A 21,550-nucleotide genomic window follows, 5' to 3' on the forward strand; every position below is an offset into this window, starting at 1 on the left:
AGGGGATCTATAACATTCTCAAATAATCTCCAATCTTTACACCAATGGTCTCAAATTATAGCTCAAGTCACACTGAAACATAGCATATGTGATACATCACTGTGAATGACCAAATTAAGGACTTATGGGCCCGTCAAACTGGCTCGTTTTGGCTGTACGGTCAACTCAGGCCTATTTTTCAGAAAATCCGGGATACATTTAAAAATATCAAACAATCTCCAATTTTTACACAGATGGTCTCATATTATAGCTCAAGTCACACTGAAACAGAGCATGTTTGTTACTTCACTGTCCCTGTCCGAATTATGGATCTATGCACCTCCAAAACTGACCTGTTTTCCCCAAAAAATCAAATCAGGTATTTTAACAAAATTGTCAGGGGATCTATAACATTCTCAAATAATCTCCAATCTTTACACCAATGGTCTCAAATTATAGCTCAAGTCACACTGAAACATAGCATATGTGATACATCACTGTGAATGACCAAATTAACAACTTATTGGCCCGTCAAACTGGCTCGTTTTGGTTGTACGGTCAACTCCGGCCTATTTTTCCGAAAATCCTTGATATGTTTAAAAATATCAAACAATCTCCAATTTTTACACAGATGGTCTCAAATTATAGCTCAAGTCACACTGAAACAGAGCATGTTTGTTACTTCACTGTCCCTGTCCGAATTATGGATCTATGCACCTCCAAAACTGACCTGTTTTCCTCAAAAAATCAAATCAGGTATTTTAACAAAATTGTCAGGGGATCTATAACATTCTCAAATAATCTCCAATCTTTACACCAATGGTCTCAAATTATAGCTCAAGTCACACTGAAACATAGCATATGTGATACATCACTGTGAATGACCAAATTAAGGACTTATGGGCCCGTCAAACTGGCTCGTTTTGGCTGTACAGTCAACTCAGGCCTATTTTTCCGAAATTCCGGGATATATTTAAAAATATCAAACAATCTCCAATTTTTACACAGATGGTCTCAAATTATAGCTCAAGTCACACTGAAACAGAGCATGTTTGTTACTTCACTGTCCCTGTCCGAATTATGGATCTATGCACCTCCAAAACTGACCTGTTTTCCCCAAAAAATCAAATCAGGTATTTTAACAAAATTGTCAGGGGATCTATAACATTCTCAAATAATCTCCAATCTTTACACCAATGGTCTCAAATTATAGCTCAAGTCACACTGAAACATAGCATATGTGATACATCACTGTGAATGACCAAATTAAGGACTTATGGGCCCGTCAAACTGGCTCGTTTTGGCTGTACGGTCAACTCAGGCCTATTTTTCCGAAAATCCTTGATATGTTTAAAAATATCAAACAATCTCCAATTTTTACACAGATGGTCTCAAATTATAGCTCAAGTCACACTGAAACAGAGCATGTTTGTTACTTCACTGTCCCTGTCCGAATTATGGATCTATGCACCTCCAAAACTGACCTGTTTTCCCAAAAAATCTAATCAGGTATTTTAACAAAATTGTCAGGGGATCTATAACATTCTCAAATAATCTCCAATCTTTACACCAATGGTCTCAAATTATAGCTCAAGTCACACTGAAACATAGCATATGTGATACATCACTGTGAATGACCAAATTAAGGACTTATGGGCCCGTCAAACTGGCTCGTTTTGGCTGTACGGTCAACTCAGGCCTATTTTTCAGAAAATCCGGGATACATTTAAAAATATCAAACAATCTCCAATTTTTACACAGATGGTCTCATATTATAGCTCAAGTCACACTGAAACAGAGCATGTTTGTTACTTCACTGTCCCTGTCCGAATTATGGATCTATGCACCTCCAAAACTGACCTGTTTTCCCCAAAAAATCTAATCATGTATTTTAACAACATTGTCAGGGGATCTATAACATTCTCAAATAATCTCCAATCTTTACACCAATGGTCTCAAATTATAGCTCAAGTCACACTGAAACATAGCATATGTGATACATCACTGTGAATGACCAAATTAACAACTTATTGGCCCGTCAAACTGGCTCGTTTTGGCTGTACGGTCAACTCAGGCCTATTTTTCCGAAAATCCTTGATATGTTTAAAAATATCAAACAATCTCCAATTTTTACACAGATGGTCTCAAATTATAGCTCAAGTCACACTGAAACAGAGCATGTTTGTTACTTCACTGTCCCTGTCCGAATTATGGATCTATGCTGATTAAATAATGCAAGAGCACACCCTAGTGGACAAAATACTTACAGCACCTGGTATTCCTAGGCAGTCTCCCATCCAAGTACTAACCAGGCCCGATCCTGCTTAGCTTCCGAGATCAGACGAGATCGGGTGTATTCAAGTAGGTAAGGCCGTAAGCGAAGGAACAACTCTTGGTACACCATATAGAGTCAAAGTGAGTCTGATAAACAGACATTGCATTTTCACCAATTAGATAAGCAGCTTGAACTTTGGGTCACTCAAAAAGGGGAAGAAATTACATATACTGTAGCCATCACTTTTTAGCACAGATAGTTGGATGAAATACAAACAAACCTTGCTAACATTTCAAAGCGAGGGCACATATTTCAGCCTTGTGGGAAAAAATGGACAAATACAATGACTTCTGACAAATACATCATTAGCAACAATTTCCCATGCAGCTAGCCTACTAGCCAGAATAAATACACAAAAGCTCTGAATGTTGAAAAACTATTGCATTGTTCTGTGCTAAGGAGGAGCGCATGTATGGACAATTTCATATTGTAAGCGCATGGGGCGCGTATGACACATCATGACTGGGGGTGGGGTTAGAGCGGCTTCTCAACTATCTCTTGATTGAAGTACCAGCGTGGCATAAATACCATGCTGCATTTCGCAACATGATGTTTCCACAAAATGCCAACAATGTTTCGCTACAAACAAATGTTTCCACCTTTTGATTAGTCCACCTTTCGATTGGTCCACAAAATCTCTTTCAAAACTGACTTCAAAGATCTCCATAAGCACAAGTCAACCTCAAGGTTTATCATTAAAAAAGACATCAGGAGACAGTCCCCCACTACCATAAATTATGCAAATGAGATTTCCGCATTTGGGAAATTCGCAGGGGTCAGCACAGCCACAGTGCAATGGCTGAGCCTCGCCCTGGGTGAACCGCCTTCTTGATCACGGTAGCTCCCTTGCCAGGTAAGTATGACTTATACACATCGGTGGAGGGCAAGTCTCTCCAGTGCCAACATTTTCGTCTAACGGTAACCACTTTGTGTTCTGATAATATCACATCACTTCGACCTGCGTGAAATGCCGTTTAGGAATGCACTTGCAGACAGAGTGGTGAAAAAGTTGTTTATTTTGTTTACTAGATTATATCAGTGAACCACTAGATTCCCATCATGCAACACTGTAGAAAAAATCACCAATGACTTTTTAATATCTTAATTAACCTGTCTGATATCACAAATGTATGCGATATGACGAAATACAATCACATTCAGACACACACACAGACAAATGCATGAAACCAATTGATTTATTATCGATAACATCTCACATTCTCTTGTGCTTTTGATTTACTCCGTAAAAGAAGGGTTGTAATTCCACCATGGAAAACACAGGGCCATCAGACATCAGTCCAGTTCCTCTCCTCACCAGCATTAATTCCTCTGATCATTTGAACAGGGCGAGGGAGCACAAAGCACACACAAGCTGCATTCAGTAACAATATTCTTATTTGTCTTATAAATAAAAGGCAGTTGCTCCCTGACAACACAAGGAACTTTGATCGTATTAAAAGGGCAGGGGAGACTAGCCCATATAAGCTGAATTTAGTCAATTCAGCATCAAACGCTTACTACAAGGCAGTGTTGCTGATTAAATAATGCAAGAGCACACCCTAGTGGACAAAATGCTTACAGCACCTGGTATTCCCAGGCAGTCTCCCATCCAAGTACTAACCAGGCCCGACCCTGCTTAGCTTCCGAGATCAGACGAGATCGGGTGTATTCAGGTAGGTAAGGCCGTAAGCGAAGGAACAACTCTTGGTACACCATATAGAGTCAAAGTGAGTCTGATAAACAGACATTGCATTTTCACCAATTAGATAAGCAGCTTGAGCTTTGGGTCACTCAAAAAGGGGAAGAAATTACATATACTGTAGCCATCACTTTTTAGCACAGATAGTTGGATGAAATACAAACAAACCTTGCTAACATTTCAAAGCGAGGGCACATATTTCAGCCTTGTGGGAAAAAATGGACAAATACAATGACTTCTGACAAATACATCATTAGCAACAATTTCCCATGCAGCTAGCCTACTAGCCAGAATAAATACACAAAAGCTCTGAATGTTGAAAAACTATTGCATTGTTCTGTGCTAAGGAGGAGCGCATGTATGGACAATTTCATATTGTAAGCGCATGGGGCGCGTATGACACATCATGACTGGGGGTGGGGTTAGAGCGGCTTCTCAACTATCTCTTGATTGAAGTACCAGCGTGGCATAAATACCATGCTGCATTTGGCAACATGATGTTTCCACAAAATGCCAACAATGTTTCGCTACAAACAAATGTTTCCACCTTTTGATTAGTCCACCTTTCAATTGGTCCACAAAATCTCTTTCAAAACTGACTTCAAAGATCTCCATACGCACAAGTCAACCTCAAGGTTTATCATCATACAAGACATCAGGGGAGAGCGCGAACGCAGTCCCCCACTACCATAAATTATGCAATCGAGATTTCCACATTTGGGAAATTCGCAGGGGTCAGCACAACCAGAGTGCAATGGCTGAGCCTCGCCCTGGGTGAACCGCCTTCTTGATCACGGTAGCTCCCTTGCCAGGTAAGTATGACGTATACACATCGGTGGAGGGCAAGTCTCTCCAGTGCCAACATTTTCGTCTAACGGTAACCACTTTGTGTTCTGATAATATCACATCACTTCGACCTGCGTGAAATGCCGTTTAGGAATGCACTTGCAGACAGAGTGGTGAAAAAGTTGTTTATTTTGTTTACTAGATTATATCAGTGAACCACTAGATTCCCATCATGCAACACTGTAGAAAAAATCACCAATGACTTTTTAATATCTTAATTAACCTGTCTGATATCACAAATGTATGCGATATGACGAAATACAATCACATTCAGACACACACACAGACAAATGCATGAAACCAATTGATTTATTATCGATAACATCTCACATTCTCTTGTGCTTTTGATTTACTCCGTAAAAGAAGGGTTGTAATTCCACCATGGAAAACACAGGGCCATCAGACATCAGTCCAGTTCCTCTCCTCACCAGCATTAATTCCTCTGATCATTTGAACAGGGCGAGGGAGCACAAAGCACACACAAGCTGCATTCAGTAACAATATTCTTATTTGTCTTATAAATAAAAGGCAGTTGCTCCCTGACAACACAAGGAACTTTGATCGTATTAAAAGGGCAGGGGAGACTAGCCCATATAAGCTGAATTTAGTCAATTCAGCATCAAACGCTTACTACAAGGCAGTGTTGCTGATTAAATAATGCAAGAGCACACCCTAGTGGACAAAATGCTTACAGCACCTGGTATTCCCAGGCAGTCTCCCATCCAAGTACTAACCAGGCCCGACCCTGCTTAGCTTCCGAGATCAGACGAGATCGGGTGTATTCAGGTAGGTAAGGCCGTAAGCGAAGGAACAACTCTTGGTACACCATATAGAGTCAAAGTGAGTCTGATAAACAGACATTGCATTTTCACCAATTAGATAAGCAGCTTGAGCTTTGGGTCACTCAAAAAGGGGAAGAATTACATATACTGTAGCCATCACTTTTTAGCACAGATAGTTGGATGAAATACAAACAAACCTTGCTATCATTTCAAAGCGAGGGCACATATTTCAGCCTTGTGGGAAAAAATGGACAAATACAATGACTTCTGACAAATACATCATTAGCAACAATTTCCCATGCAGCTAGCCTACTAGCCAGAATAAATACACAAAAGCTCTGAATGTTGAAAAACTATTGCATTGTTCTGTGCTAAGGAGGAGCGCATGTATGGACAATTTCATATTGTAAGCGCATGGGGCGCGTATGACACATCATGACTGGGGGTGGGGTTAGAGCGGCTTCTCAACTATCTCTTGATTGAAGTACCAGCGTGGCATAAATACCATGCTGCATTTGGCAACATGATGTTTCCACAAAATGCCAACAATGTTTCGCTACAAACAAATGTTTCCACCTTTTGATTAGTCCACCTTTCAATTGGTCCAGAAAATCTCTTTCAAAACTGACTTCAAAGATCTCCATACGCACAAGTCAACCTCAAGGTTTATCATCATACAAGACATCAGGGGAGAGCGCGAACGCAGTCCCCCACTACCATAAATTATGCAATCGAGATTTCCGCATTTGGGAAATTCGCAGGGGTCAGCACAACCAGAGTGCAATGGCTGAGCCTCGCCCTGGGTGAACCGCCTTCTTGATCACGGTAGCTCCCTTGCCAGGTAAGTATGACGTATACACATCGGTGGAGGGCAAGTCTCTCCAGTGCCAACATTTTCGTCTAACGGTAACCACTTTGTGTTCTGATAATATCACATCACTTCGACCTGCGTGAAATGCCGTTTAGGAATGCACTTGCAGACAGAGTGGTGAAAAAGTTGTTTATTTTGTTTACTAGATTATATCAGTGAACCACTAGATTCCCATCATGCAACACTGTAGAAAAAATCACCAATGACTTTTTAATATCTTAATTAACCTGTCTGATATCACAAATGTATGCGATATGACGAAATACAATCACATTCAGACACACACACAGACAAATGCATGAAACCAATTGATTTATTATCGATAACATCTCACATTCTCTTGTGCTTTTGATTTACTCCGTAAAAGAAGGGTTGTAATTCCACCATGGAAAACACAGGGCCATCAGACATCAGTCCAGTTCCTCTCCTCACCAGCATTAATTCCTCTGATCATTTGAACAGGGCGAGGGAGCACAAAGCACACACAAGCTGCATTCAGTAACAATATTCTTATTTGTCTTATAAATAAAAGGCAGTTGCTCCCTGACAACACAAGGAACTTTGATCGTATTAAAAGGGCAGGGGAGACTAGCCCATATAAGCTGAATTTAGTCAATTCAGCATCAAACGCTTACTACAAGGCAGTGTTGCTGATTAAATAATGCAAGAGCACACCCTAGTGGACAAAATGCTTACAGCACCTGGTATTCCCAGGCAGTCTCCCATCCAAGTACTAACCAGGCCCGACCCTGCTTAGCTTCCGAGATCAGACGAGATCGGGTGTATTCAGGTAGGTAAGGCCGTAAGCGAAGGAACAACTCTTGGTACACCATATAGAGTCAAAGTGAGTCTGATAAACAGACATTGCATTTTCACCAATTAGATAAGCAGCTTGAGCTTTGGGTCACTCAAAAAGGGGAAGAAATTACATATACTGTAGCCATCACTTTTTAGCACAGATAGTTGGATGAAATACAAACAAACCTTGCTAACATTTCAAAGCGAGGGCACATATTTCAGCCTTGTGGGAAAAAATGGACAAATACAATGACTTCTGACAAATACATCATTAGCAACAATTTCCCATGCAGCTAGCCTACTAGCCAGAATAAATACACAAAAGCTCTGAATGTTGAAAAACTATTGCATTGTTCTGTGCTAAGGAGGAGCGCATGTATGGACAATTTCATATTGTAAGCGCATGGGGCGCGTATGACACATCATGACTGGGGGTGGGGTTAGAGCGGCTTCTCAACTATCTCTTGATTGAAGTACCAGCGTGGCATAAATACCATGCTGCATTTGGCAACATGATGTTTCCACAAAATGCCAACAATGTTTCGCTACAAACAAATGTTTCCACCTTTTGATTAGTCCAGAAAATCTCTTTCAAAACTGACTTCAAAGATCTCCATACGCACAAGTCAACCTCAAGGTTTATCATCATACAAGACATCAGGGGAGAGCGCGAACGCAGTCCCCCACTACCATAAATTATGCAATCGAGATTTCCACATTTGGGAAATTCGCAGGGGTCAGCACAACCAGAGTGCAATGGCTGAGCCTCGCCTCGCCCTGGGTGAACCGCCTTCTTGATCACGGTAGCTCCCTTGCCAGGTAAGTATGACGTATACACATCGGTGGAGGGCAAGTCTCTCCAGTGCCAACATTTTCGTCTAACGGTAACCACTTTGTGTTCTGATAATATCACATCACTTCGACCTGCGTGAAATGCCGTTTAGGAATGCACTTGCAGACAGAGTGGTGAAAAAGTTGTTTATTTTGTTTACTAGATTATATCAGTGAACCACTAGATTCCCATCATGCAACACTGTAGAAAAAATCACCAATGACTTTTTAATATCTTAATTAACCTGTCTGATATCACAAATGTATGCGATATGACGAAATACAATCACATTCAGACACACACACAGACAAATGCATGAAACCAATTGATTTATTATCGATAACATCTCACATTCTCTTGTGCTTTTGATTTACTCCGTAAAAGAAGGGTTGTAATTCCACCATGGAAAACACAGGGCCATCAGACATCAGTCCAGTTCCTCTCCTCACCAGCATTAATTCCTCTGATCATTTGAACAGGGCGAGGGAGCACAAAGCACACACAAGCTGCATTCAGTAACAATATTCTTATTTGTCTTATAAATAAAAGGCAGTTGCTCCCTGACAACACAAGGAACTTTGATCGTATTAAAAGGGCAGGGGAGACTAGCCCATATAAGCTGAATTTAGTCAATTCAGCATCAAACGCTTACTACAAGGCAGTGTTGCTGATTAAATAATGCAAGAGCACACCCTAGTGGACAAAATGCTTACAGCACCTGGTATTCCCAGGCAGTCTCCCATCCAAGTACTAACCAGGCCCGACCCTGCTTAGCTTCCGAGATCAGACGAGATCGGGTGTATTCAGGTAGGTAAGGCCGTAAGCGAAGGAACAACTCTTGGTACACCATATAGAGTCAAAGTGAGTCTGATAAACAGACATTGCATTTTCACCAATTAGATAAGCAGCTTGAGCTTTGGGTCACTCAAAAAGGGGAAGAAATTACATATACTGTAGCCATCACTTTTTAGCACAGATAGTTGGATGAAATACAAACAAACCTTGCTAACATTTCAAAGCGAGGGCACATATTTCAGCCTTGTGGGAAAAAATGGACAAATACAATGACTTCTGACAAATACATCATTAGCAACAATTTCCCATGCAGCTAGCCTACTAGCCAGAATAAATACACAAAAGCTCTGAATGTTGAAAAACTATTGCATTGTTCTGTGCTAAGGAGGAGCGCATGTATGGACAATTTCATATTGTAAGCGCATGGGGCGCGTATGACACATCATGACTGGGGGTGGGGTTAGAGCGGCTTCTCAACTATCTCTTGATTGAAGTACCAGCGTGGCATAAATACCATGCTGCATTTGGCAACATGATGTTTCCACAAAATGCCAACAATGTTTCGCTACAAACAAATGTTTCCACCTTTTGATTAGTCCACCTTTCGATTGGTCCAGAAAATCTCTTTCAAAACTGACTTCAAAGATCTCCATACGCACAAGTCAACCTCAAGGTTTATCATCATACAAGACATCAGGGGAGAGCGCGAACGCAGTCCCCCACTACCATAAATTATGCAATCGAGATTTCCACATTTGGGAAATTCGCAGGGGTCAGCACAACCACAGTGCAATGGCTGAGCCTCGCCCTGGGTGAACCGCCTTCTTGATCACGGTAGCTCCCTTGCCAGGTAAGTATGACGTATACACATCGGTGGAGGGCAAGTCTCTCCAGTGCCAACATTTTCGTCTAACGGTAACCACTTTGTGTTCTGATAATATCACATCACTTCGACCTGCGTGAAATGCCGTTTAGGAATGCACTTGCAGACAGAGTGGTGAAAAAGTTGTTTATTTTGTTTACTAGATTATATCAGTGAACCACTAGATTCCCATCATGCAACACTGTAGAAAAAATCACCAATGACTTTTTAATATCTTAATTAACCTGTCTGATATCACAAATGTATGCGATATGACGAAATACAATCACATTCAGACACACACACAGACAAATGCATGAAACCAATTGATTTATTATCGATAACATCTCACATTCTCTTGTGCTTTTGATTTACTCCGTAAAAGAAGGGTTGTAATTCCACCATGGAAAACACAGGGCCATCAGACATCAGTCCAGTTCCTCTCCTCACCAGCATTAATTCCTCTGATCATTTGAACAGGGCGAGGGAGCACAAAGCACACACAAGCTGCATTCAGTAACAATATTCTTATTTGTCTTATAAATAAAAGGCAGTTGCTCCCTGACAACACAAGGAACTTTGATCGTATTAAAAGGGCAGGGGAGACTAGCCCATATAAGCTGAATTTAGTCAATTCAGCATCAAACGCTTACTACAAGGCAGTGTTGCTGATTAAATAATGCAAGAGCACACCCTAGTGGACAAAATGCTTACAGCACCTGGTATTCCCAGGCAGTCTCCCATCCAAGTACTAACCAGGCCCGACCCTGCTTAGCTTCCGAGATCAGACGAGATCGGGTGTATTCAGGTAGGTAAGGCCGTAAGCGAAGGAACAACTCTTGGTACACCATATAGAGTCAAAGTGAGTCTGATAAACAGACATTGCATTTTCACCAATTAGATAAGCAGCTTGAACTTTGGGTCACTCAAAAAGGGGAAGAAATTACATATACTGTAGCCATCACTTTTTAGCACAGATAGTTGGATGAAATACAAACAAACCTTGCTAACATTTCAAAGCGAGGGCACATATTTCAGCCTTGTGGGAAAAAATGGACAAATACAATGACTTCTGACAAATACATCATTAGCAACAATTTCCCATGCAGCTAGCCTACTAGCCAGAATAAATACACAAAAGCTCTGAATGTTGAAAAACTATTGCATTGTTCTGTGCTAAGGAGGAGCGCATGTATGGACAATTTCATATTGTAAGCGCATGGGGCGCGTATGACACATCATGACTGGGGGTGGGGTTAGAGCGGCTTCTCAACTATCTCTTGATTGAAGTACCAGCGTGGCATAAATACCATGCTGCATTTGGCAACATGATGTTTCCACAAAATGCCAACAATGTTTCGCTACAAACAAATGTTTCCACCTTTTGATTAGTCCACCTTTCGATTGGTCCAGAAAATCTCTTTCAAAACTGACTTCAAAGATCTCCATACGCACAAGTCAACCTCAAGGTTTATCATCATACAAGACATCAGGGGAGAGCAGGGGAGAGCGCGAACGCAGTCCCCCACTACCATAAATTATGCAATCGAGATTTCCACATTTGGGAAATTCGCAGGGGTCAGCACAACCACAGTGCAATGGCTGAGCCTCGCCCTGGGTGAACCGCCTTCTTGATCACGGTAGCTCCCTTGCCAGGTAAGTATGACGTATACACATCGGTGGAGGGCAAGTCTCTCCAGTGCCAACATTTTCGTCTAACGGTAACCACTTTGTGTTCTGATAATATCACATCACTTCGACCTGCGTGAAATGCCGTTTAGGAATGCACTTGCAGACAGAGTGGTGAAAAAGTTGTTTATTTTGTTTACTAGATTATATCAGTGAACCACTAGATTCCCATCATGCAACACTGTAGAAAAAATCACCAATGACTTTTTAATATCTTAATTAACCTGTCTGATATCACAAATGTATGCGATATGACGAAATACAATCACATTCAGACACACACACAGACAAATGCATGAAACCAATTGATTTATTATCGATAACATCTCACATTCTCTTGTGCTTTTGATTTACTCCGTAAAAGAAGGGTTGTAATTCCACCATGGAAAACACAGGGCCATCAGACATCAGTCCAGTTCCTCTCCTCACCAGCATTAATTCCTCTGATCATTTGAACAGGGCGAGGGAGCACAAAGCACACACAAGCTGCATTCAGTAACAATATTCTTATTTGTCTTATAAATAAAAGGCAGTTGCTCCCTGACAACACAAGGAACTTTGATCGTATTAAAAGGGCAGGGGAGACTAGCCCATATAAGCTGAATTTAGTCAATTCAGCATCAAACGCTTACTACAAGGCAGTGTTGCTGATTAAATAATGCAAGAGCACACCCTAGTGGACAAAATGCTTACAGCACCTGGTATTCCCAGGCAGTCTCCCATCCAAGTACTAACCAGGCCCGACCCTGCTTAGCTTCCGAGATCAGACGAGATCGGGTGTATTCAGGTAGGTAAGGCCGTAAGCGAAGGAACAACTCTTGGTACACCATATAGAGTCAAAGTGAGTCTGATAAACAGACATTGCATTTTCACCAATTAGATAAGCAGCTTGAGCTTTGGGTCACTCAAAAAGGGGAAGAATTACATATACTGTAGCCATCACTTTTTAGCACAGATAGTTGGATGAAATACAAACAAACCTTGCTAACATTTCAAAGCGAGGGCACATATTTCAGCCTTGTGGGAAAAAATGGACAAATACAATGACTTCTGACAAATACATCATTAGCAACAATTTCCCATGCAGCTAGCCTACTAGCCAGAATAAATACACAAAAGCTCTGAATGTTGAAAAACTATTGCATTGTTCTGTGCTAAGGAGGAGCGCATGTATGGACAATTTCATATTGTAAGCGCATGGGGCGCGTATGACACATCATGACTGGGGGTGGGGTTAGAGCGGCTTCTCAACTATCTCTTGATTGAAGTACCAGCGTGGCATAAATACCATGCTGCATTTGGCAACATGATGTTTCCACAAAATGCCAACAATGTTTCGCTACAAACAAATGTTTCCACCTTTTGATTAGTCCACCTTTCAATTGGTCCAGAAAATCTCTTTCAAAACTGACTTCAAAGATCTCCATACGCACAAGTCAACCTCAAGGTTTATCATCATACAAGACATCAGGGGAGAGCGCGAACGCAGTCCCCCACTACCATAAATTATGCAATCGAGATTTCCACATTTGGGAAATTCGCAGGGGTCAGCACAACCAGAGTGCAATGGCTGAGCCTCGCCCTGGGTGAACCGCCTTCTTGATCACGGTAGCTCCCTTGCCAGGTAAGTATGACTTATACACATCGGTGGAGGGCAAGTCTCTCCAGTGCCAACATTTTCGTCTAACGGTAACCACTTTGTGTTCTGATAATATCACATCACTTCGACCTGCGTGAAATGCCGTTTAGGAATGCACTTGCAGACAGAGTGGTGAAAAAGTTGTTTATTTTGTTTACTAGATTATATCAGTGAACCACTAGATTCCCATCATGCAACACTGTAGAAAAAATCACCAATGACTTTTTAATATCTTAATTAACCTGTCTGATATCACAAATGTATGCGATATGACGAAATACAATCACATTCAGACACACACACAGACAAATGCATGAAACCAATTGATTTATTATCGATAACATCTCACATTCTCTTGTGCTTTTGATTTACTCCGTAAAAGAAGGGTTGTAATTCCACCATGGAAAACACAGGGCCATCAGACATCAGTCCAGTTCCTCTCCTCACCAGCATTAATTCCTCTGATCATTTGAACAGGGCGAGGGAGCACAAAGCACACACAAGCTGCATTCAGTAACAATATTCTTATTTGTCTTATAAATAAAAGGCAGTTGCTCCCTGACAACACAAGGAACTTTGATCGTATTAAAAGGGCAGGGGAGACTAGCCCATATAAGCTGAATTTAGTCAATTCAGCATCAAACGCTTACTACAAGGCAGTGTTGCTGATTAAATAATGCAAGAGCACACCCTAGTGGACAAAATGCTTACAGCACCTGGTATTCCCAGGCAGTCTCCCATCCAAGTACTAACCAGGCCCGACCCTGCTTAGCTTCCGAGATCAGACGAGATCGGGTGTATTCAGGTAGGTAAGGCCGTAAGCGAAGGAACAACTCTTGGTACACCATATAGAGTCAAAGTGAGTCTGATAAACAGACATTGCATTTTCACCAATTAGATAAGCAGCTTGAGCTTTGGGTCACTCAAAAAGGGGAAGAATTACATATACTGTAGCCATCACTTTTTAGCACAGATAGTTGGATGAAATACAAACAAACCTTGCTAACATTTCAAAGCGAGGGCACATATTTCAGCCTTGTGGGAAAAAATGGACAAATACAATGACTTCTGACAAATACATCATTAGCAACAATTTCCCATGCAGCTAGCCTACTAGCCAGAATAAATACACAAAAGCTCTGAATGTTGAAAAACTATTGCATTGTTCTGTGCTAAGGAGGAGCGCATGTATGGACAATTTCATATTGTAAGCGCATGGGGCGCGTATGACACATCATGACTGGGGGTGGGGTTAGAGCGGCTTCTCAACTATCTCTTGATTGAAGTACCAGCGTGGCATAAATACCATGCTGCATTTGGCAACATGATGTTTCCACAAAATGCCAACAATGTTTCGCTACAAACAAATGTTTCCACCTTTTGATTAGTCCACCTTTCAATTGGTCCAGAAAATCTCTTTCAAAACTGACTTCAAAGATCTCCATACGCACAAGTCAACCTCAAGGTTTATCATCATACAAGACATCAGGGGAGAGCGCGAACGCAGTCCCCCACTACCATAAATTATGCAATCGAGATTTCCACATTTGGGAAATTCGCAGGGGTCAGCACAACCACAGTGCAATGGCTGAGCCTCGCCCTGGGTGAACCGCCTTCTTGATCACGGTAGCTCCCTTGCCAGGTAAGTATGACGTATACACATCGGTGGAGGGCAAGTCTCTCCAGTGCCAACATTTTCGTCTAACGGTAACCACTTTGTGTTCTGATAATATCACATCACTTCGACCTGCGTGAAATGCCGTTTAGGAATGCACTTGCAGACAGAGTGGTGAAAAAGTTGTTTATTTTGTTTACTAGATTATATCAGTGAACCACTAGATTCCCATCATGCAACACTGTAGAAAAAATCACCAATGACTTTTTAATATCTTAATTAACCTGTCTGATATCACAAATGTATGCGATATGACGAAATACAATCACATTCAGACACACACACAGACAAATGCATGAAACCAATTGATTTATTATCGATAACATCTCACATTCTCTTGTGCTTTTGATTTACTCCGTAAAAGAAGGGTTGTAATTCCACCATGGAAAACACAGGGCCATCAGACATCAGTCCAGTTCCTCTCCTCACCAGCATTAATTCCTCTGATCATTTGAACAGGGCGAGGGAGCACAAAGCACACACAAGCTGCATTCAGTAACAATATTCTTATTTGTCTTATAAATAAAAGGCAGTTGCTCCCTGACAACACAAGGAACTTTGATCGTATTAAAAGGGCAGGGGAGACTAGCCCATATAAGCTGAATTTAGTCAATTCAGCATCAAACGCTTACTACAAGGCAGTGTTGCTGATTAAATAATGCAAGAGCACACCCTAGTGGACAAAATGCTTACAGCACCTGGTATTCCCAGGCAGTCTCCCATCCAAGTACTAACCAGGCCCGACCCTGCTTAGCTTCCGAGATCAGACGAGATCGGGTGTATTCAGGTAGGTAAGGCCGTAAGCGAAGGAACAACTCTTGGTACACCATATAGAGTCAAAGTGAGTCTGATAAACAGACATTGCATTTTCACCAATTAGATAAGCAGCTTGAGCTTTGGGTCACTCAAAAAGGGGAAGAATTACATATACTGTAGCCATCACTTTTTAGCACAGATAGTTGGATGAAATACAAACAAACCTTGCTAACATTTCAAAGCGAGGGCACATATTTCAGCCTTGTGGGAAAAAATGGACAAATACAATGACTTCTGACAAATACATCATTAGCAACAATTTCCCATGCAGCTAGCCTACTAGCCAGAATAAATACACAAAAGCTCTGAATGTTGAAAAACTATTGCATTGTTCTGTGCTAAGGAGGAGCGCATGTATGGACAATTTCATATTGTAAGCGCATGGGGCGCGTATGACACATCATGACTGGGGGTGGGGTTAGAGCGGCTTCTCAACTATCTCTTGATTGAAGTACCAGCGTGGCATAAATACCATGCTGCATTTGGCAACATGATGTTTCCACAAAATGCCAACAATGTTTCGCTACAAACAAATGTTTCCACCTTTTGATTAGTCCACCTTTCAATTGGTCCAGAAAATCTCTTTCAAAACTGACTTCAAAGATCTCCATACGCACAAGTCAACCTCAAGGTTTATCATCATACAAGACATCAGGGGAGAGCGCGAACGCAGTCCCCCACTACCATAAATTATGCAATCGAGATTTCCACATTTGGGAAATTCGCAGGGGTCAGCACAACCAGAGTGCAATGGCTGAGCCTCGCCCTGGGTGAACCGCCTTCTTGATCACGGTAGCTCCCTTGCCAGGTAAGTATGACGTATACACATCGGTGGAGGGCAAGTCTCTCCAGTGCCAACATTTTCGTCTAACGGTAACCACTTTGTGTTCTGATAATATCACATCACTTCGACCTGCGTGAAATGCCGTTTAGGAATGCACTTGCAGACAGAGTGGTGAAAAAGTTGTTTATTTTGTTTACTAGATTATATCAGTGAACCACTAGATTCCCATCATGCAACACTGTAGAAAAAATCACCAATGACTTTTTAATATCTTAATTAACCTGTCTGATATCACAAATGTATGCGATATGACGAAATACAATCACATTCAGACACACACACAGACAAATGCATGAAACCAATTGATTTATTATCGATAACATCTCACATTCTCTTGTGCTTTTGATTTACTCCGTAAAAGAAGGGTTGTAATTCCACCATGGAAAACACAGGGCCATCAGACATCAGTCCAGTTCCTCTCCTCACCAGCATTAATTCCTCTGATCATTTGAACAGGGCGAGGGAGCACAAAGCACACACAAGCTGCATTCAGTAACAATATTCTTATTTGTCTTATAAATAAAAGGCAGTTGCTCCCTGACAACACAAGGAACTTTGATCGTATTAAAAGGGCAGGGGAGACTAGCCCATATAAGCTGAATTTAGTCAATTCAGCATCAAACGCTTACTACAAGGCAGTGTTGCTGATTAAATAATGCAAGAGCACACCCTAGTGGACAAAATGCTTACAGCACCTGGTATTCCCAGGCAGTCTCCCATCCAAGTACTAACCAGGCCCGACCCTGCTTAGCTTCCGAGATCAGACGAGATCGGGTGTATTCAGGTAGGTAAGGCCGTAAGCGAAGGAACAACTCTTGGTACACCATATAGAGTCAAAGTGAGTCTGATAAACAGACATTGCATTTTCACCAATTAGATAAGCAGCTTGAGCTTTGGGTCACTCAAAAAGGGGAAGAATTACATATACTGTAGCCATCACTTTTTAGCACAGATAGTTGGATGAAATACAAACAAACCTTGCTAACATTTCAAAGCGAGGGCACATATTTCAGCCTTGTGGGAAAAAATGGACAAATACAATGACTTCTGACAAATACATCATTAGCAACAATTTCCCATGCAGCTAGCCTACTAGCCAGAATAAATACACAAAAGCTCTGAATGTTGAAAAACTATTGCATTGTTCTGTGCTAAGGAGGAGCGCATGTATGGACAATTTCATATTGTAAGCGCATGGGGCGCGTATGACACATCATGACTGGGGGTGGGGTTAGAGCGGCTTCTCAACTATCTCTTGATTGAAGTACCAGCGTGGCATAAATACCATGCTGCATTTGGCAACATGATGTTTCCACAAAATGCCAACAATGTTTCGCTACAAACAAATGTTTCCACCTTTTGATTAGTCCACCTTTCGATTGGTCCAGAAAATCTCTTTCAAAACTGACTTCAAAGATCTCCATACGCACAAGTCAACCTCAAGGTTTATCATCATACAAGACATCAGGGGAGAGCGCGAACGCAGTCCCCCACTACCATAAATTATGCAATCGAGATTTCCACATTTGGGAAATTCGCAGGGGTCAGCACAACCAGAGTGCAATGGCTGAGCCTCGCCCTGGGTGAACCGCCTTCTTGATCACGGTAGCTCCCTTGCCAGGTAAGTATGACGTATACACATCGGTGGAGGGCAAGTCTCTCCAGTGCCAACATTTTCGTCTAACGGTAACCACTTTGTGTTCTGATAATATCACATCACTTCGACCTGCGTGAAATGCCGTTTAGGAATGCACTTGCAGACAGAGTGGTGAAAAAGTTGTTTATTTTGTTTACTAGATTATATCAGTGAACCACTAGATTCCCATCATGCAACACTGTAGAAAAAATCACCAATGACTTTTTAATATCTTAATTAACCTGTCTGATATCACAAATGTATGCGATATGACGAAATACAATCACATTCAGACACACACACAGACAAATGCATGAAACCAATTGATTTATTATCGATAACATCTCACATTCTCTTGTGCTTTTGATTTACTCCGTAAAAGAAGGGTTGTAATTCCACCATGGAAAACACAGGGCCATCAGACATCAGTCCAGTTCCTCTCCTCACCAGCATTAATTCCTCTGATCATTTGAACAGGGCGAGGGAGCACAAAGCACACACAAGCTGCATTCAGTAACAATATTCTTATTTGTCTTATAAATAAAAGGCAGTTGCTCCCTGACAACACAAGGAACTTTGATCGTATTAAAAGGGCAGGGGAGACTAGCCCATATAAGCTGAATTTAGTCAATTCAGCATCAAACGCTTACTACAAGGCAGTGTTGCTGATTAAATAATGCAAGAGCACACCCTAGTGGACAAAATGCTTACAGCACCTGGTATTCCCAGGCAGTCTCCCATCCAAGTACTAACCAGGCCCGACCCTGCTTAGCTTCCGAGATCAGACGAGATCGGGTGTATTCAGGTAGGTAAGGCCGTAAGCGAAGGAACAACTCTTGGTACACCATATAGAGTCAAAGTGAGTCTGATAAACAGACATTGCATTTTCACCAATTAGATAAGCAGCTTGAGCTTTGGGTCACTCAAAAAGGGGAAGAATTACATATACTGTAGCCATCACTTTTTAGCACAGATAGTTGGATGAAATACAAACAAACCTTGCTAACATTTCAAAGCGAGGGCACATATTTCAGCCTTGTGGGAAAAAATGGACAAATACAATGACTTCTGACAAATACATCATTAGCAACAATTTCCCATGCAGCTAGCCTACTAGCCAGAATAAATACACAAAAGCTCTGAATGTTGAAAAACTATTGCATTGTTCTGTGCTAAGGAGGAGCGCATGTATGGACAATTTCATATTGTAAGCGCATGGGGCGCGTATGACACATCATGACTGGGGGTGGGGTTAGAGCGGCTTCTCAACTATCTCTTGATTGAAGTACCAGCGTGGCATAAATACCATGCTGCATTTGGCAACATGATGTTTCCACAAAATGCCAACAATGTTTCGCTACAAACAAATGTTTCCACCTTTTGATTAGTCCACCTTTCAATTGGTCCAGAAAATCTCTTTCAAAACTGACTTCAAAGATCTCCATACGCACAAGTCAACCTCAAGGTTTATCATCATACAAGACATCAGGGGAGAGCGCGAACGCAGTCCCCCACTACCATAAATTATGCAATTGAGATTTCCACATTTGGGAAATTCGCAGGGGTCAGCACAACCAGAGTGCAATGGCTGAGCCTCGCCCTGGGTGAACCGCCTTCTTGATCACGGTAGCTCCCTTGCCAGGTAAGTATGACGTATACACATCGGTGGAGGGCAAGTCTCTCCAGTGCCAACATTTTCGTCTAACGGTAACCACTTTGTGTTCTGATAATATCACATCACTTCGACCTGCGTGAAATGCCGTTTAGGAATGCACTTGCAGACAGAGTGGTGAAAAAGTTGTTTATTTTGTTTACTAGATTATATCAGTGAACCACTAGATTCCCATCATGCAACACTGTAGAAAAAATCACCAATGACTTTTTAATATCTTAATTAACCTGTCTGATATCACAAATGTATGCGATATGACGAAATACAATCACATTCAGACACACACACAGACAAATGCATGAAACCAATTGATTTATTATCGATAACATCTCACATTCTCTTGTGCTTTTGATTTACTCCGTAAAAGAAGGGTTGTAATTCCACCATGGAAAACACAGGGCAATCAGACATCAGTCTGGTTCCTCTCCTCACCAGCATTAATTCCTCTGATCATTTGAACAGGGCGAGGGAGCACAAAGCACACACAAGCTGCATTCAGTAACAATATTCTTATTTGTCTTATAAATAAAAGGCAGTTGCTCCCTGACAACACAAGGAACTTTGATCGTATTAAAAGGGCAGGGGAGACTAGCCCATATAAGCTGAATTTAGTCAATTCAGCATCAAACGCTTACTACAAGGCAGTGTTGCTGATTAAATAATGCAAGAGCACACCCTAGTGGACAAAATGCTTACAGCACCTGGTATTCCCAGGCAGTCTCCCATCCAAGTACTAACCAGGCCCGACCCTGCTTAGCTTCCGAGATCAGACGAGATCGGGTGTATTCAGGTAGGTAAGGCCGTAAGCGAAGGAACAACTCTTGGTACACCATATAGAGTCAAAGTGAGTCTGATAAACAGACATTGCATTTTCACCAATTAGATAAGCAGCTTGAGCTTTGGGTCACTCAAAAAGGGGAAGAATTACATATACTGTAGCCATCACTTTTTAGCACAGATAGTTGGATGAAATACAAACAAACCTTGCTAACATTTCAAAGCGAGGGCACATATTTCAGCCTTGTGGGAAAAAATGGACAAATACAATGACTTCTGACAAATACATCATTAGCAACAATTTCCCATGCAGCTAGCCTACTAGCCAGAATAAATACACAAAAGCTCTGAATGTTGAAAAACTATTGCATTGTTCTGTGCTAAGGAGGAGCGCATGTATGGACAATTTCATATTGTAAGCGCATGGGGCGCGTATGACACATCATGACTGGGGGTGGGGTTAGAGCGGCTTCTCAACTATCTCTTGATTGAAGTACCAGCGTGGCATAAATACCATGCTGCATTTGGCAACATGATGTTTCCACAAAATGCCAACAATGTTTCGCTACAAACAAATGTTTCCACCTTTTGATTAGTCCACCTTTCAATTGGTCCAGAAAATCTCTTTCAAAACTGACTTCAAAGATCTCCATACACACAAGTCAACCTCAAGGTTTATCATCATACAAGACATCAGGGGAGAGCAGCGAACGCAGTCCCCCACTACCATAAATTATGCAATCGAGATTTCCACATTTGGGAAATTCGCAGGGGTCAGCACAACCAGAGTGCAATGGCTGAGCTGAGCCTCGCCCTGGGTGAACCGCCTTCTTGATCACGGTAGCTCCCTTGCCAGGTAAGTATGACGTATACACATCGGTGGAGGGCAAGTCTCTCCAGTGCCAACATTTTCGTCTAACGGTAACCACTTTGTGTTCTGATAATATCACATCACTTCGACCTGCGTGAAATGCCGTTTAGGAATGCACTTGCAGACAGAGTG

At 41.6% G+C, this 21,550-nt stretch overlaps 24 non-coding genes across 24 annotated transcripts; all 24 read right to left on the reverse strand.

The window, feature by feature from the left end:
- Nucleotides 1-2,239: 2,239 nt before the first annotated feature.
- Nucleotides 2,240-2,358, reverse strand: LOC139567258 (5S ribosomal RNA). Its single transcript, XR_011673300.1, has one exon. It is a non-coding gene; the product is annotated as a 5S ribosomal RNA (ribosomal RNA).
- A 654-nt stretch (nucleotides 2,359-3,012) lies between these two features.
- On the reverse strand, nucleotides 3,013-3,175 carry LOC139567282 (U1 spliceosomal RNA). Its single transcript, XR_011673324.1, has one exon. It is a non-coding gene; the product is annotated as a U1 spliceosomal RNA (small nuclear RNA).
- A 711-nt stretch (nucleotides 3,176-3,886) lies between these two features.
- LOC139567231 (5S ribosomal RNA) lies at nucleotides 3,887-4,005 on the reverse strand. The gene has a single exon (XR_011673274.1). It is a non-coding gene; the product is annotated as a 5S ribosomal RNA (ribosomal RNA).
- A 664-nt stretch (nucleotides 4,006-4,669) lies between these two features.
- Nucleotides 4,670-4,833, reverse strand: LOC139567262 (U1 spliceosomal RNA). The gene has a single exon (XR_011673304.1). It is a non-coding gene; the product is annotated as a U1 spliceosomal RNA (small nuclear RNA).
- Nucleotides 4,834-5,544: 711 nt separating this feature from the next.
- LOC139567245 (5S ribosomal RNA) lies at nucleotides 5,545-5,663 on the reverse strand. Its single transcript, XR_011673288.1, has one exon. It is a non-coding gene; the product is annotated as a 5S ribosomal RNA (ribosomal RNA).
- A 663-nt stretch (nucleotides 5,664-6,326) lies between these two features.
- Nucleotides 6,327-6,490, reverse strand: LOC139567272 (U1 spliceosomal RNA). The gene has a single exon (XR_011673314.1). It is a non-coding gene; the product is annotated as a U1 spliceosomal RNA (small nuclear RNA).
- Nucleotides 6,491-7,201: 711 nt separating this feature from the next.
- Nucleotides 7,202-7,320, reverse strand: LOC139567257 (5S ribosomal RNA). Its single transcript, XR_011673299.1, has one exon. It is a non-coding gene; the product is annotated as a 5S ribosomal RNA (ribosomal RNA).
- A 648-nt stretch (nucleotides 7,321-7,968) lies between these two features.
- LOC139567278 (U1 spliceosomal RNA) lies at nucleotides 7,969-8,137 on the reverse strand. The gene has a single exon (XR_011673320.1). It is a non-coding gene; the product is annotated as a U1 spliceosomal RNA (small nuclear RNA).
- A 711-nt stretch (nucleotides 8,138-8,848) lies between these two features.
- On the reverse strand, nucleotides 8,849-8,967 carry LOC139567268 (5S ribosomal RNA). The gene has a single exon (XR_011673310.1). It is a non-coding gene; the product is annotated as a 5S ribosomal RNA (ribosomal RNA).
- Nucleotides 8,968-9,631: 664 nt separating this feature from the next.
- On the reverse strand, nucleotides 9,632-9,795 carry LOC139567267 (U1 spliceosomal RNA). The gene has a single exon (XR_011673309.1). It is a non-coding gene; the product is annotated as a U1 spliceosomal RNA (small nuclear RNA).
- Nucleotides 9,796-10,506: 711 nt separating this feature from the next.
- On the reverse strand, nucleotides 10,507-10,625 carry LOC139567279 (5S ribosomal RNA). Its single transcript, XR_011673321.1, has one exon. It is a non-coding gene; the product is annotated as a 5S ribosomal RNA (ribosomal RNA).
- A 674-nt stretch (nucleotides 10,626-11,299) lies between these two features.
- On the reverse strand, nucleotides 11,300-11,463 carry LOC139567269 (U1 spliceosomal RNA). The gene has a single exon (XR_011673311.1). It is a non-coding gene; the product is annotated as a U1 spliceosomal RNA (small nuclear RNA).
- A 711-nt stretch (nucleotides 11,464-12,174) lies between these two features.
- On the reverse strand, nucleotides 12,175-12,293 carry LOC139567234 (5S ribosomal RNA). Its single transcript, XR_011673278.1, has one exon. It is a non-coding gene; the product is annotated as a 5S ribosomal RNA (ribosomal RNA).
- A 663-nt stretch (nucleotides 12,294-12,956) lies between these two features.
- LOC139567263 (U1 spliceosomal RNA) lies at nucleotides 12,957-13,120 on the reverse strand. Its single transcript, XR_011673305.1, has one exon. It is a non-coding gene; the product is annotated as a U1 spliceosomal RNA (small nuclear RNA).
- A 711-nt stretch (nucleotides 13,121-13,831) lies between these two features.
- Nucleotides 13,832-13,950, reverse strand: LOC139567235 (5S ribosomal RNA). Its single transcript, XR_011673279.1, has one exon. It is a non-coding gene; the product is annotated as a 5S ribosomal RNA (ribosomal RNA).
- A 663-nt stretch (nucleotides 13,951-14,613) lies between these two features.
- LOC139567270 (U1 spliceosomal RNA) lies at nucleotides 14,614-14,777 on the reverse strand. Its single transcript, XR_011673312.1, has one exon. It is a non-coding gene; the product is annotated as a U1 spliceosomal RNA (small nuclear RNA).
- Nucleotides 14,778-15,488: 711 nt separating this feature from the next.
- On the reverse strand, nucleotides 15,489-15,607 carry LOC139567236 (5S ribosomal RNA). Its single transcript, XR_011673280.1, has one exon. It is a non-coding gene; the product is annotated as a 5S ribosomal RNA (ribosomal RNA).
- Nucleotides 15,608-16,270: 663 nt separating this feature from the next.
- LOC139567264 (U1 spliceosomal RNA) lies at nucleotides 16,271-16,434 on the reverse strand. The gene has a single exon (XR_011673306.1). It is a non-coding gene; the product is annotated as a U1 spliceosomal RNA (small nuclear RNA).
- A 711-nt stretch (nucleotides 16,435-17,145) lies between these two features.
- On the reverse strand, nucleotides 17,146-17,264 carry LOC139567237 (5S ribosomal RNA). The gene has a single exon (XR_011673281.1). It is a non-coding gene; the product is annotated as a 5S ribosomal RNA (ribosomal RNA).
- Nucleotides 17,265-17,927: 663 nt separating this feature from the next.
- Nucleotides 17,928-18,091, reverse strand: LOC139567265 (U1 spliceosomal RNA). Its single transcript, XR_011673307.1, has one exon. It is a non-coding gene; the product is annotated as a U1 spliceosomal RNA (small nuclear RNA).
- A 711-nt stretch (nucleotides 18,092-18,802) lies between these two features.
- On the reverse strand, nucleotides 18,803-18,921 carry LOC139567238 (5S ribosomal RNA). The gene has a single exon (XR_011673282.1). It is a non-coding gene; the product is annotated as a 5S ribosomal RNA (ribosomal RNA).
- Nucleotides 18,922-19,584: 663 nt separating this feature from the next.
- LOC139567274 (U1 spliceosomal RNA) lies at nucleotides 19,585-19,748 on the reverse strand. The gene has a single exon (XR_011673316.1). It is a non-coding gene; the product is annotated as a U1 spliceosomal RNA (small nuclear RNA).
- A 711-nt stretch (nucleotides 19,749-20,459) lies between these two features.
- Nucleotides 20,460-20,578, reverse strand: LOC139567239 (5S ribosomal RNA). Its single transcript, XR_011673283.1, has one exon. It is a non-coding gene; the product is annotated as a 5S ribosomal RNA (ribosomal RNA).
- Nucleotides 20,579-21,241: 663 nt separating this feature from the next.
- LOC139567281 (U1 spliceosomal RNA) lies at nucleotides 21,242-21,411 on the reverse strand. Its single transcript, XR_011673323.1, has one exon. It is a non-coding gene; the product is annotated as a U1 spliceosomal RNA (small nuclear RNA).
- Nucleotides 21,412-21,550: the final 139 nt, after the last annotated feature.

The sequence above is a fragment of the Salvelinus alpinus genome, unplaced genomic scaffold (genome assembly GCF_045679555.1).
Source record: "Salvelinus alpinus unplaced genomic scaffold, SLU_Salpinus.1 scaffold_138, whole genome shotgun sequence".
NCBI classification, from domain to species: domain Eukaryota; kingdom Metazoa; phylum Chordata; class Actinopteri; order Salmoniformes; family Salmonidae; genus Salvelinus; species Salvelinus alpinus.